This window comes from Aedes aegypti, chromosome 1, assembly GCF_002204515.2.
Source record: "Aedes aegypti strain LVP_AGWG chromosome 1, AaegL5.0 Primary Assembly, whole genome shotgun sequence".
Lineage (NCBI taxonomy): Eukaryota > Metazoa > Arthropoda > Insecta > Diptera > Culicidae > Aedes > Aedes aegypti.
The window spans coordinates 279,593,901-279,605,933 of NC_035107.1; the positions used below are offsets into that span (position 1 = coordinate 279,593,901).

The following is a 12,033-nucleotide window of genomic DNA, read 5'->3' on the forward strand; positions in this document are numbered from 1 at the left end:
ATTGTAAACCAAGGCAAAACAAACATGACAGACTCAGGAAAACATACCGAAAAAAATAGCAAAAAGTTCACGTACCTTCACTCGCGAGTAACTGAACAAGGTGTGATTTATTATAGTTTAGACAGATTAATCAATTGTACATCCATCAAATCAGCAGTTTGTAGTCAAAATCTTTGAAAACCAGAAATCTTGGCGGGGGAATAGCTTTTTTCCCGATAGCGCAATTGACTCTGAACTATACAGCTCCGAACACTTTCACGAATCACTTTAGCATCGTTTACTCGCGATCACGACAGATGCGAGTAAATCGGCACTCTGATGCTCGCGAGCGTTTTGTTTTGTTTTTGATCCAGTTCAGCAGATATGCTTTCCAATTTCCTTCACTGTTCGTGAGTTTAACAAGACCAGGCATTACAATCTCATCTGATCGTAGTGATCATCTTTGCATGTTTAAAAGATATTATCCCCAATCCAAGAGCACATTGGAATGATTCAATCTTCTCATCTGATGCATCAAATGATCATCTTGGCAGTTGAAAAACGGACCTTTGATATACCGAATGTGGAACATCATATTTGTTGAATATTATTGGAGAAAATGTTTTGTCCACCTATTAATGAGTCAGAGGCTTCTTCATATTCGAAGAATAGTAAGTAGAGATGTTTGCCTGCAGTCTAGAGTTTTTTTTATAACGAATGAAAATTTTACTGCTTTTCAAGGGCTGGCGTTGGGTCCGTGGTCTTAAAATTAAAATAGTCGTTGTAAAACGATAGCGATCGCCAACGGTTCAAACCGAATCGTAATAGATCACTATCAAAAATCACTGACTGATTGACCGGCTAGTCATGTTTATACCTTTAAATGGAACTGAATAAAGGGAATGGCGAGTAGAAATTCCAGTTCCTCTTAAAACGAAACACGATTTAGAAAATAAATTGAATGTGTTGATATATGAAATAATTTATTTAAGACTCCATTTATTACATAATTTAAGCACGGTAAACTTTATTTTCTTGACATCTCGTTGACCCCACATATTTATAGCAGGAGGTATACTCTGGATAGTGTATTGAAATTAAGACTTTGGGATTCTCAGCAGTTGTTATGTCCTTCACTGATTCACTGGATTCGAAAAACATGAAATTTAAGGTTTTCCTGCGCTGAATGAGAGGAGGGCATCTCGGGTAGGGCATACAACGTAGAGCCCTGAACAAAGAAAACCGCTAAGTTATTTACAAATAAACAAATAGTACTTTACGGAACAAGTTGCAGAATGATGATTTTTACAGCACTAGTAGTAAATTTAGCCTACGAGGCTTGCCGAGTAGGATAATTATGACGAGTGCTGTAAAAATCGAGTTCTGCAACGAGTTACGTACAACATTTTTTGCAATTTCGTAGAAGACTACTTGAGGGTATGATAAATAATATCGGAATGCATTCACCATCATTTTTAATCATCATTGAAAAATAGTTGTGTAATGATTCATTACGCAACTCAAAATAGTTGCATAATAAGAAAGCGTTGCGTAATGAATCATTACAGCACTGGTTTCAGTTGCGTAATGACTATTCCTTTCAGTGCAGGAAAGTAGGTCGTTTCATGACAGATTGGCGTGATGAAAATCAGCCTATTACGATGAGAAATTGCAAAAAATCATTTTTGTATCTAATTTCAAAACGTTTCATTTACTTACACTCTACTGATTATTTTATAATTATATTATTGTGAAGTCATGGCTATGACTTGCATGACAAACAGTGTCACTGGCCGAGCAGTTTTTTTCCGCACAGATTGCTTAGACTTAAAGATTGTATCTATGATCAAATGAGCCAAAGATCTAGGTGAAAAATCGATCAGAGATCTCTAAGATAATATCTTGTTGTTCGATCCATATCTCGCTCAGAAGATCAAAAGATGAGATGAAACGTAATGCCTGAACAAGACGTAACTAGTTGTCATTTTTTAGCACAAGCTTCAATGATCCTAGTTTACAAATGAAAGAATGTGCTCAATGGAATTTTTCGTAAATAGACGTTTGTGGACCGTTCTTTTTACGACCACTTTTTTATGACCGAAATTCAGATTAACGACCGTTTTTATAAATGATCAATATCTTAAAATGTAATCAAAATAGAGGGTTATGATGTTCAACAAAATTGTTGAGTAGATTAAGGGCTATCATTATAAAAGTAATGAGATTTGAAATTCAGCCAATCTTAGGATTCTGACGACCGATATGACGTTTTTGACAAAGCTTTTCAGTAGCTCAAGATATATATTTATTCTACCAAGGAGATTTGTGATTTTGCCACCAGGTTGTACTGAAGTGAGTACTAAACTTTAGTATTACCGATATCTCCTAATCAAGTAGTGTTTGGTCGTTCGACCTTGTCGCTTGCTCCTGCGGGGGTGGGTGATGAGATCAGGAACAAACCTGTCGCGCTTCGCTCAATCTCACAAGCGCCACGTGGTGGAAAAATCTCAAATCTATAAGTTAGAATGATGAGCTACTTGCTTAAAAATCTATCAAGGAATATACACGGAATACAAATCTATCAAGGGCTAGAGCTACTGAACTACTTCGCCGAATACGCCATCTCTATAAGTGGCCAGGATCCTTAGATATTTTCAAAACAAAAGTTTCTTGCTCACTAGCCCTTGAGCTACTGAATTACTTTGCCGAAGACGCCATCTTTCTAAGTTGTCTGGACTCTGAGTTATTCGCAAAACAAAAAAATAATGCTCACTAGCGCCGCCTTGTGGCAAAATCTCAAATATCTTGGTTACAATAATGATAGCCCTTGAGCTACTGAACAGCTTCACCGAATACGCGATTTCTTTCAGTATCCTGAGATATCCGCAAAACATAAGTTTCATGTTCACAAGCGCCGACTGGTGGAAAAATCTTGTATCTTTTACCTAGAATAATGGTAGCCCTTGAGCTACTGAACAACTTTGCCCAAGACGTCATTTTTCTAAGTGGTTAAAATCCTGAGATATCTACAAAACAAGAATTCAATGCTCACTGGCACGGCACTGGCTGGGTGCAACAGCTGAATCTCTTGGTTTTAATAATGATAGCCCTTGATCTATAGCTAGTATACTAAACAATTTCGCAGAAGACGCCATCTTTCTAAGTGGTCAGGATCCCGAGATATCCGTAAAACAAAATTTTCATGCACACTAGCACTGCCTGGTGGCGGATTTTCACTTGAACAGTGTTGCAAGCAACGATAAAATTTTGAAACCTTCATGGAAAATTGAATTACAGTTGAAGAGTATTCCTATGTTGTTAGGCATTTTATTTTTCTATTCTGGTCTAGTTTTATGATTTTGATCTTTTCTTAATTATTCTTAAACAGTGTTGCCAGTCATATGAACATGATTTGCGCTTCGGTCGACTGTATTAGTTATTTTAATGATCAATGCAGTACTTCGAATGTTCGAGTTCGTCAAAACTGTCATAAGAATGGAAATTCCAGATATTCAAAAATGGTTTATGGAGAGTTGTTTAACAGTTTAGATGGTCTAACTACTGATTGAGATTCTGTGTGATTCCGCCGATGACGCCAGCGGAATCCCATCACAGAGCGCCGCTACTCACCTTAGATGTGTCTACTCCGGTTGATGGCTGAAACAAGAAAGAGGCCGAGCCCAATGCGTAATCGGGCACGAGGCCTGAGTTGCATTTGTATTGGTTCCACCCGATGCGTTACAGATGTGATGTTGACACATCTCACATCTCCAATTATGTAGGGTTGTTCCACATACACACATCTCCCTCCTTGTTCCAAATGTTTTTTTTTTTTTTTTTGTAATTTGAAACTTTCAGAACGTTAATCTTACGGACAGGTCTTTTGAGCTATGCATTTAAAACCCCCAACTTAAATTTAGCTTTTCTTCGCGTAAGCTGACCCTCAAATCGATGCGTTTACCCAAATTTGATTTTACCCAATTTACATAAACTTCGGTTGTTTTAAACTTATGTTCTTAGTAGAAAATATTTTTCCGTGTAGTCCAAAAAAAAACTAAACCATGAACAGGCCTTTCATCTCAAATGATCATGAACAGGTCTATTGGCTCTAAGCAGGATTTGCTTTTCTTCCATGAACAGGCCTATTAGCTCTCCGTTTGTTTTGTTTACCTGGTCAAAACGTCAAAAATTTTCACCGTCCTGCTGGCGCAACAGTTGAAACAGAAGTTGAAACTATTCAAAGAAAGTGGACATTAAAACTATTTTCCCGTTCCAATCAATGTTCCTGGTGATGAAAAATCCCTTAGTTGAATGAGGAACGGCTTCGATCAAAGCATAGATCATGAGCTGAGTCTCGAGTTTCTCACTCAAATCGACAGGTAAGTGAAAATGTAAGTTTGTTGCTAAATTTCTTCTTTCTTTTCTTTTCAGGTGTGTAAGGTGGGGCTTCTAGTGATGCAGTCGTTTCGGTGTTTTTGTTTATTCAAGAGTAGGGGCAATAATCGTTTCCAAAAAATCGTACCGGTTCAAACATTTAATTTAACTTTTCTGACCTTGTTTGTGATACAAGCCTGCATCAGTCATCACTCACAGTCCTCACGTAATTTTGCAAATATGCTGGCTGTTTCCTTTGGCGCCCTGGTCGATGGGACTCTTTCCCTGACTCGTCAACAGCAGAATCATTTCGCGTTTCATCATCGGTTTCGTTACGCCAATCTCCAACCTTCTTCGTTTGAGTGACGTGTCTCTTGAGTGTCAGTCCATTGCTACTCAAGGTGAGATTACCGTTAACTTCTTCAAGGACAGTGAACTTGTTATTATCAAATCTGGGTTCACCTTTAGCTTTGTTCTGGCGCTCGATAATGACCGTATCACCAGGCTTAACTCGACATTCTCGAGCCCCGCGGCGTGCATCTTCTCTTTCCTTCCCGAGTAGTTTTGCTTTCTTATCCTTTGCGTTCAGAGTTTCGTCGTTATATTCGGCTCTTTTATAATCCACGAGTGGTAAACGTCGCTTGATCTTCCGGCCCATCAGAACTTCTTCCGGCGGTATTCCTGTTATGGAATGGGCTGCTGCGTTGTGTGCATTCACAGCTGCTTGAAGCTCATCTGTGAATTTAGTGTTGTTTTCGGTAGCTGATGCCATCGCACGGTTTATGAGTTTCATATAATTTTCGACCATCCCATTTTGCTGGGGAAATAGGGGAGTGGAAAATACGGTTTGTATTCCTCTCTGTGCACAATATTGCTTATATTCCGTGCTATTGAACGGTGGGCCGTTATCGGAACGCATGGTCGCCGGGAAACCTTCTCTAGCGAAGACATCTTCCAATACTCGTTTAGTATGGTCAAAGCTAGTGGACTTGACCGGGCGTGCAATCAAATACCGAGATCGATAATCTACAATCACCAGTATGGATATTCCACCATGTTTGACGTATGGCCCATTAAAATCTAGGGCGATCGTTTCCCATACGGATTGAGGTGCAAATATCCGTTTCATAGGCGTCGGTTTCTCGGGTTTGCCATTAACAGCACACGTTTTGCAAGATTGTACCCATTTTTCAGCATCAGAAGTTATTCCGGGCCACCATACGCGTTCCCTTAGGATGCTTTTTAATTTAGCTGTCATAGGGTGGCCATCGTGAGCCAGTTCCAAAGTCCTTTTCCTTAAGCTCTCTGGGATTACTGCGCAGCCGTTTTTGATTAGCAGCCCATCACGTAGGGACAGTTCACGCGTAACGGCTTTAAATTTATTCAGATCCGCCGGCCAATCGCCCGACTCCACTGACGCACGTACTTTTTGCAATATTGGGTCGTTTAGGGTGGCTTTCCTTATTTCATCTACAGTCAAGAAACCTCCCTTGTTTGAATCAAGGCAGGCTACCTCCCATGGACTCTTCTGTTCATCGAATGGCTCATCAACTCCAACATACAATCGGGATGAGGGGTCAGCTATGTTATCCCGTCCTTTGACAAACTCTACATCATAATTGTAAGGACTGAGGCGAAGGGCCCAACCATCAGCCCTGGTTAACGCTCGTTTTGAATCCTCGCGTGTCCGATTTAAGATGAAGGTTATGCCTTCTGCATCGGTTCGCAGCGTAAATTGTCTCCCGAGTAGAAAGAAGGAGAAATGCTCAATAGCCCAAACTGCTCCGAGTGCTTCACGCTGGTTTTGGGCATACTTCTTTTCTGTTGGAGTCAACGATTTCGATGCAAAACTTATAATTCTCGGAGGATGTCCTTCCTGTTGCTGCACCAGCACCGCTCCGAGAGCATCGGAGGAAGCGTCCGTGTAAATTATGGTCCTGTCTTCTTCTGAAAAGTATCCCAGCGTTGTAGTGCAATGCGTGATTTTGTTCTTAATTTCTTCGAACGCTTTTTGTTGCTGTGGGCCCCAGGTCCAAGTCCTACTTGAAGATACTGCCCAGAGTGGGTGTGTGATGTTAGCGAAGTTGTCTATGTACGGGCTAATGAACGTAGCTAATCCCAAAAAGCTTCGAAGCTCGGATCCAGTAGTGGGTGGTCGAAAGTTTTCTATGTCCTTTATTTTTGCCTTATCGACGTGAAATCCGTCCTCGTCAAGCTCGTGACCTAGGAACTTGATTTGAGTTTTCTCGAACTCACATTTCGATTTATTGAGCGTTAGGTTATTTTTACGCAGGATCTCCAAAACACGGCTGGTGATTTTTCGGAGTTGCTCGGGAGAATTGGCGAAAATAAGTACATCGTCGATGTAAACGATTATATTGTCTTCGCCCTCAAGAATACGACACATTTCTCTCTGGAAAATTTCCGGAGCACAGTTTACACCGAACATTAATCGGGTAAAACGATACATGCCGTTCTCGGTCATAAACGTTGTGAGGTCGCGCGACTCTTCACTTAACTCCAAGTGATAATAAGCATTACTCAAGTCAAGTTTCGTGAAATGCTTGGCTCCGTGTAGCTTGATTTTCATTTCATCCAACAGAGGGAGTCGATAATACTCCCTTTTTATAGCCTTATTCGCCGACCGCATGTTGACGACCAACCTGAAGTCATTTTGACCCTTTGGGACCGCGGACATTCCGCTAATCCACCCGGGGGCGCCAGCTACTCGTTCAATGATACCTTGCTTCTCCATATCACATAAACGAAGTCTTGCTCCCTCGCGATATGCTGCCGGTACATTAAAGTAGGCATTTTTAACTGGCGGTACCGTCTTGTCAACGCTGAATTTTACAATCACACCCGGCATCTTTGGAAAAATCTCTGGCTGAACTGTGTCACAGTTGTTAACTGCTAGGCCTACCTCTAGTAGTTTCATTTCTCCAGCAGTTGTTCTTCCTAATAAGGATCGCCGACCTTCACTGACTACCAAGAAAAGTGCCTTTACTACTGGTTTTGACGAACCAACGATTTCTACTGTCCCACGGAAAGAACAATTCACTGTCATAGGGTTTGAGGTCGCGTAAGCTCGCAGTTCCTGGTTAGGCTGGGTGTTCATGATGTCCAAGTCTACCAATCCCTTTTGGTACTGATCATACAAAACGGACCAATCTGAGCCACCGATGACATTAACATCGGCTCCCGAGTCAATCAAGAAACTAATCGGTGTAGATCTACCCACCCGGCAGTTGACCGTTACATCGTCGAGAGTAATCGCGTTAATTTCCTGTTCGGCATCATTGGACGTTCTTTCTTCTCTTCTTAGAGCACCGGCAGTCTTCCTCCTGTCTCGACAAGCTGCTGCAAAATGGCCTTCCATCCCACAGGTGCGGCACTTCCGGCCTAGGGCTGGGCATGGACCTCCATTATGAGCCAATCTGTTGCACCTGGAACAGCGGAATCGTCGCCCTTTCCGAAAATTGTCTCGGGCATGTACAGCTCGTCGGTTTGATTCGTTCGTGCGTGGACGTTTCCAAGCGGGTCCTGGATTTGCTCCTGGTTCTGATTTCGTCTGTGTGATGGCATACACATCTGGAGCCTCATGTCTGGTTTCTCTATCATAAGCTTCATCGCGAGTGGCCGATTGCACAACGAAATTAGTCTCGTATCCAAACGTTCGCGACAATTTGGCCAGCTCTCGATTGGCCAGTCCTTTCAACAGTTGAGCTCGTACGAATCGCTCCTGGTCCGATGGTGAATACCCACACAGTCGAACTTTTTCCATTAGTCTCGAATGGAACGATACGGCTGACTCGCCTTTCTCTTGTTTCATGGAAGTAAATGCCTCGTGCTCGGCCGATGTGTCAGTCATTGCCTTCAAATGTCTGTCGATGTTCTCGACAAAAGTCGAATAGCATGTTGCCTCATTAAGGTTCGGGCGAAGTTTCGCAGCGCGCACAATGCCTTGCCCCATTGATACAAACAAAAGCTTTGCACGGCGTACGGGATCGAGAGGATGCGATAATGACACAGCAATCTCAAAATTTTCGAGAAACTCTTGCCAAGCTTCCCAAAGTTTATTCGCCGGAACGTCTTTCGGAAATGGGGGAATCGTTTCCATTCGAATCGACGAATAACCAGCACCTTGAGATCCCGTTTCTTTAGCAAATCCCCAACCGATCTCGTTTTGCTCAACCGGTACGTTCCTTGCTGAAGTTGTATGGGAACTTGCTAATTCGAGCATCATTCTCTCCAGACGGTCAAGTCTCTCATCAATGTGTGCATTCGTTGAGCAAGCGTCTTTTTGATTTTCTTCCATTATGGTTGCATTCGGATCGTCTTCTGTTGACCACATGACCTCCTCGGCCGATTGAGGCTCGCCTTCACCATCGGTGTCGATGGGCTCAGTTATCCCTACTACCTCATTCGCACCAAGTTGACAGGAGTTCAGATCGTCCGAATATTGGGACTCGACCACATATAACTCGGACTCCTCCTCATCCATATACGCATCTGGTGCGCGAACATACATCCCGTTTGCCGACATAACGATTAGGTATCTGAAAAGTATCGATTGAAACGAATTGATAAAATACTTTGTTGCGTATACAATCATCCAATTGTCACTATATTTTAGTAGACATACTGATCTGCCTACTTGAGCCTCTTCAGTGATAAATGACTTTCCCAGTTCATCCCTTGGCCATATATACAACCATTTATTGTTTACATACAACCATTTATTGTTTGTTATTAACCTCTAGAACTTTCTTGTTTCTTGTGACAAGCTCTTCCCAGTGAGTGTATGAACTCCTGGATTGTAATTAGTTATATCGCGGGTGATCAACATGTGGGAATGCTCGCACCGAAATCATAAATGGTTATCTAAACGCATTACAATTTTCCTATTCCATCACGTGCGCTATTGCTAGTGTCTTAAATGACGGACTCTCGTCGACGCTTTATTCTGCAAACTTTTACGGATGTTCATGACATGCCCCTATGCGAACTCTCGTCAACGCTCAGTGGGGGAAACCTGTCTCTTTTTCATTTCGTTTACTCGATATCCACTACTGGTCTATATGGTTTTTCAACACTTATCTTTACAGTAATTAAACGCTTTTAATGGCGGTCTCAGCTCATTGATCATTATGTTCTAACAAACTCATAGCCTTCATTATCGATGGCTGTCTCAGCACATGCAAGCAAAGTTAGATATATTTTCTTGGGAAAACAATTTTACTACCCCTCGCTTGAGATGGTAATCTCTACTCATCGTGTCGCATTTGTATCAGAGGTTATGATGGTAGCATTGCTCCGCAGGAAAATTTGAAAATGTAAGGGAATTCCGAGGTCATCGACTGATCTTTTCTTTATTAGCTGCTTCGAAAAAACAGCTAACCTGGCTGGATCGCCATTGTGTGATTCCGCCGATGACGCCAGCGGAATCCCATCACAGAGCGCCGCTACTCACCTTAGATGTGTCTACTCCGGTTGATGGCTGAAACAAGAAAGAGGCCGAGCCCAATGCGTAATCGGGCACGAGGCCTGAGTTGCATTTGTATTGGTTCCACCCGATGCGTTACAGATGTGATGTTGACACATCTCACATCTCCAATTATGTAGGGTTGTTCCACATACACACAGATTCCGCCAACAATTTAAAATTGCATGAGCATGAGCATGAGCGACGAGTGACAAAATTTTCGAAAGACAAAATGTCGAATCCCAAAACGTCGAATGCCAATACGTTGAAAGGACACAATGTCGAAAGCAGAAAATTGGAAAGAAAAGAACATTTCTTGAAAGAATGATTCTCTTCCGAAAGAATAAATAACTCACTGAAAACTAATCGAAAGACAAAACGTCGAATCCCAAAACGTCGAAAGAAGAAAATTGGAAGATAACGAGTATAACTTGGAAGAATGATTATCATCCGAAAGCATAAATAATTCACTATGTGCCAAACTGTGTGGTGTATGTTGGATAATCAGCACCTTACATTTATTGTCAGTGCAGACAAAAGCAAGAACGAACACAAACTTCATTCAGCTTCTTCACGCGACCAAAACGTCCCTAGACTCTGGCAACCTTTTCATGTTAGTGCTCGAGCGACACAGGCTATTTCAATGCGTCGCTGGAGCACTAAACTGCAAAGCGCTCACAAGTCCAGCGACGCGCCAGTTGAGCGACGTTGCAGCGATTACTCGGATGCACAATAAATAGTGTGTTTAGACAATGTCACTGCTTCTTGGTAACTGACAGCAAAGACGCGCCAACTAATCGAGCAACACTTATGTCGCATAGCCGACCCGCGCACATGGTTGGCCATGACTTTGCCTCTTTCTTCTTCACCGGACACACATGACGTGTTGTGAGGTGCGGCACAACTCGATCCCATGGGAGGCAAGCGAACCTCCCACACAATGTGTAAATAATATATCACTAAAGCAATTCCAAATCGGTGTTGGTAAATTACTGCTTTCGACGTTTCATCCTTTCGAAGTTTCGCCCCTTTCGACGTTTTGGTATTCGCCATTGTGTCTTTCGACGTTTTGTCTTTTGACATTTTGTCCCTAAAACGAGGTTTAGTGGGGTACTGATTCAAAATCGTTCACCTCCCAACTATCGAAGGATAAGTACTTGAATTCGAAATTATGAATTGAAACCATCCTCATATGGGTATTGAGAGTAAGGTAATTTATGGCAGAGCTGATTGATTTGGTAAGCGATTGAAAATGTGTCAGGCGTAAGGAAGGGCCTGCTAATAATAAAAGATTAGAAGCGAATCAAATGGTTTGTTGTCTTTTTCTGGTTCTAACGATAGCTATAAATGTAAATGTGATGTATATTTGAAGAAATAAGTAAGTGATAGACAGATTATAGAGCTTAAGGGCCCTATTTTATAAGTCGAGTCGATCAAAAACGACTCGACTGGAGTCACTGTCAACCAAAAATTTCGCTCGACTCGGCTTTGTCACTCGAGTTTATCGACAGTTGTCACTCTATGTGACTAGATTACTATGGGAGTCGACGGGTGACATCTGAAATATGCATGCTTACTTTGATCGACAATGACTCCAGATGAGTCACATGAAACCGCTCGATTTACAAAATAGACCCCTAAGGGGCCTATTTTGTAAAGCGAGCAGATTCATGTGACTCGTCTGTATTCACTGTCGATCAAAGCAAGCATGCATATTTCAGATGTCACCCGTCGACTCCCATAGTAATCCAGTCACATAGAGTGACAACTGTCGAAAAACTCGAGTGAAAGAGCTGAGTCGAGCGAATTTTTCGGTCGACAGTGACTCCAGTCGAGTCATTTTGATCGACTCGACTTATAAAATAGACCCCTAAGGGGCCTATTTTGTAAAACGAGCAGATTAATGTGACTCGTCAGTATGCATTATCGATCAAAGCAAGCATGCATATTTCAGATGTCACCCGTCGACTCCCATAGTTATCCAGTCACATAGAGTGACCACTGTCAAAAAACTCGAGTGACAGAGCTGAGTCGAGCGATTTTTTCGATCGACAGTGACTCCAGTCGAGTCATTTTGATCGACTCGACTTATAAAATAGACCCCTAAAAGTATGAGGAAAGGAGACGGGCTTGAAATTGAACCCATGTCCTGCTTATAAATCAGAAGCGATATCCCGTCGAATTACAATGGACGG

General features: G+C 42.1%; 1 protein-coding gene across 3 annotated transcripts in view; it reads right to left on the bottom strand.

The window, feature by feature from the left end:
* The window catches only part of LOC5576566, a 680,673-nt gene that overhangs the window by 140,139 nt on the left and 528,501 nt on the right, over positions 1 to 12,033 (bottom strand). The gene's annotated exons all lie outside the window — the stretch shown is intronic.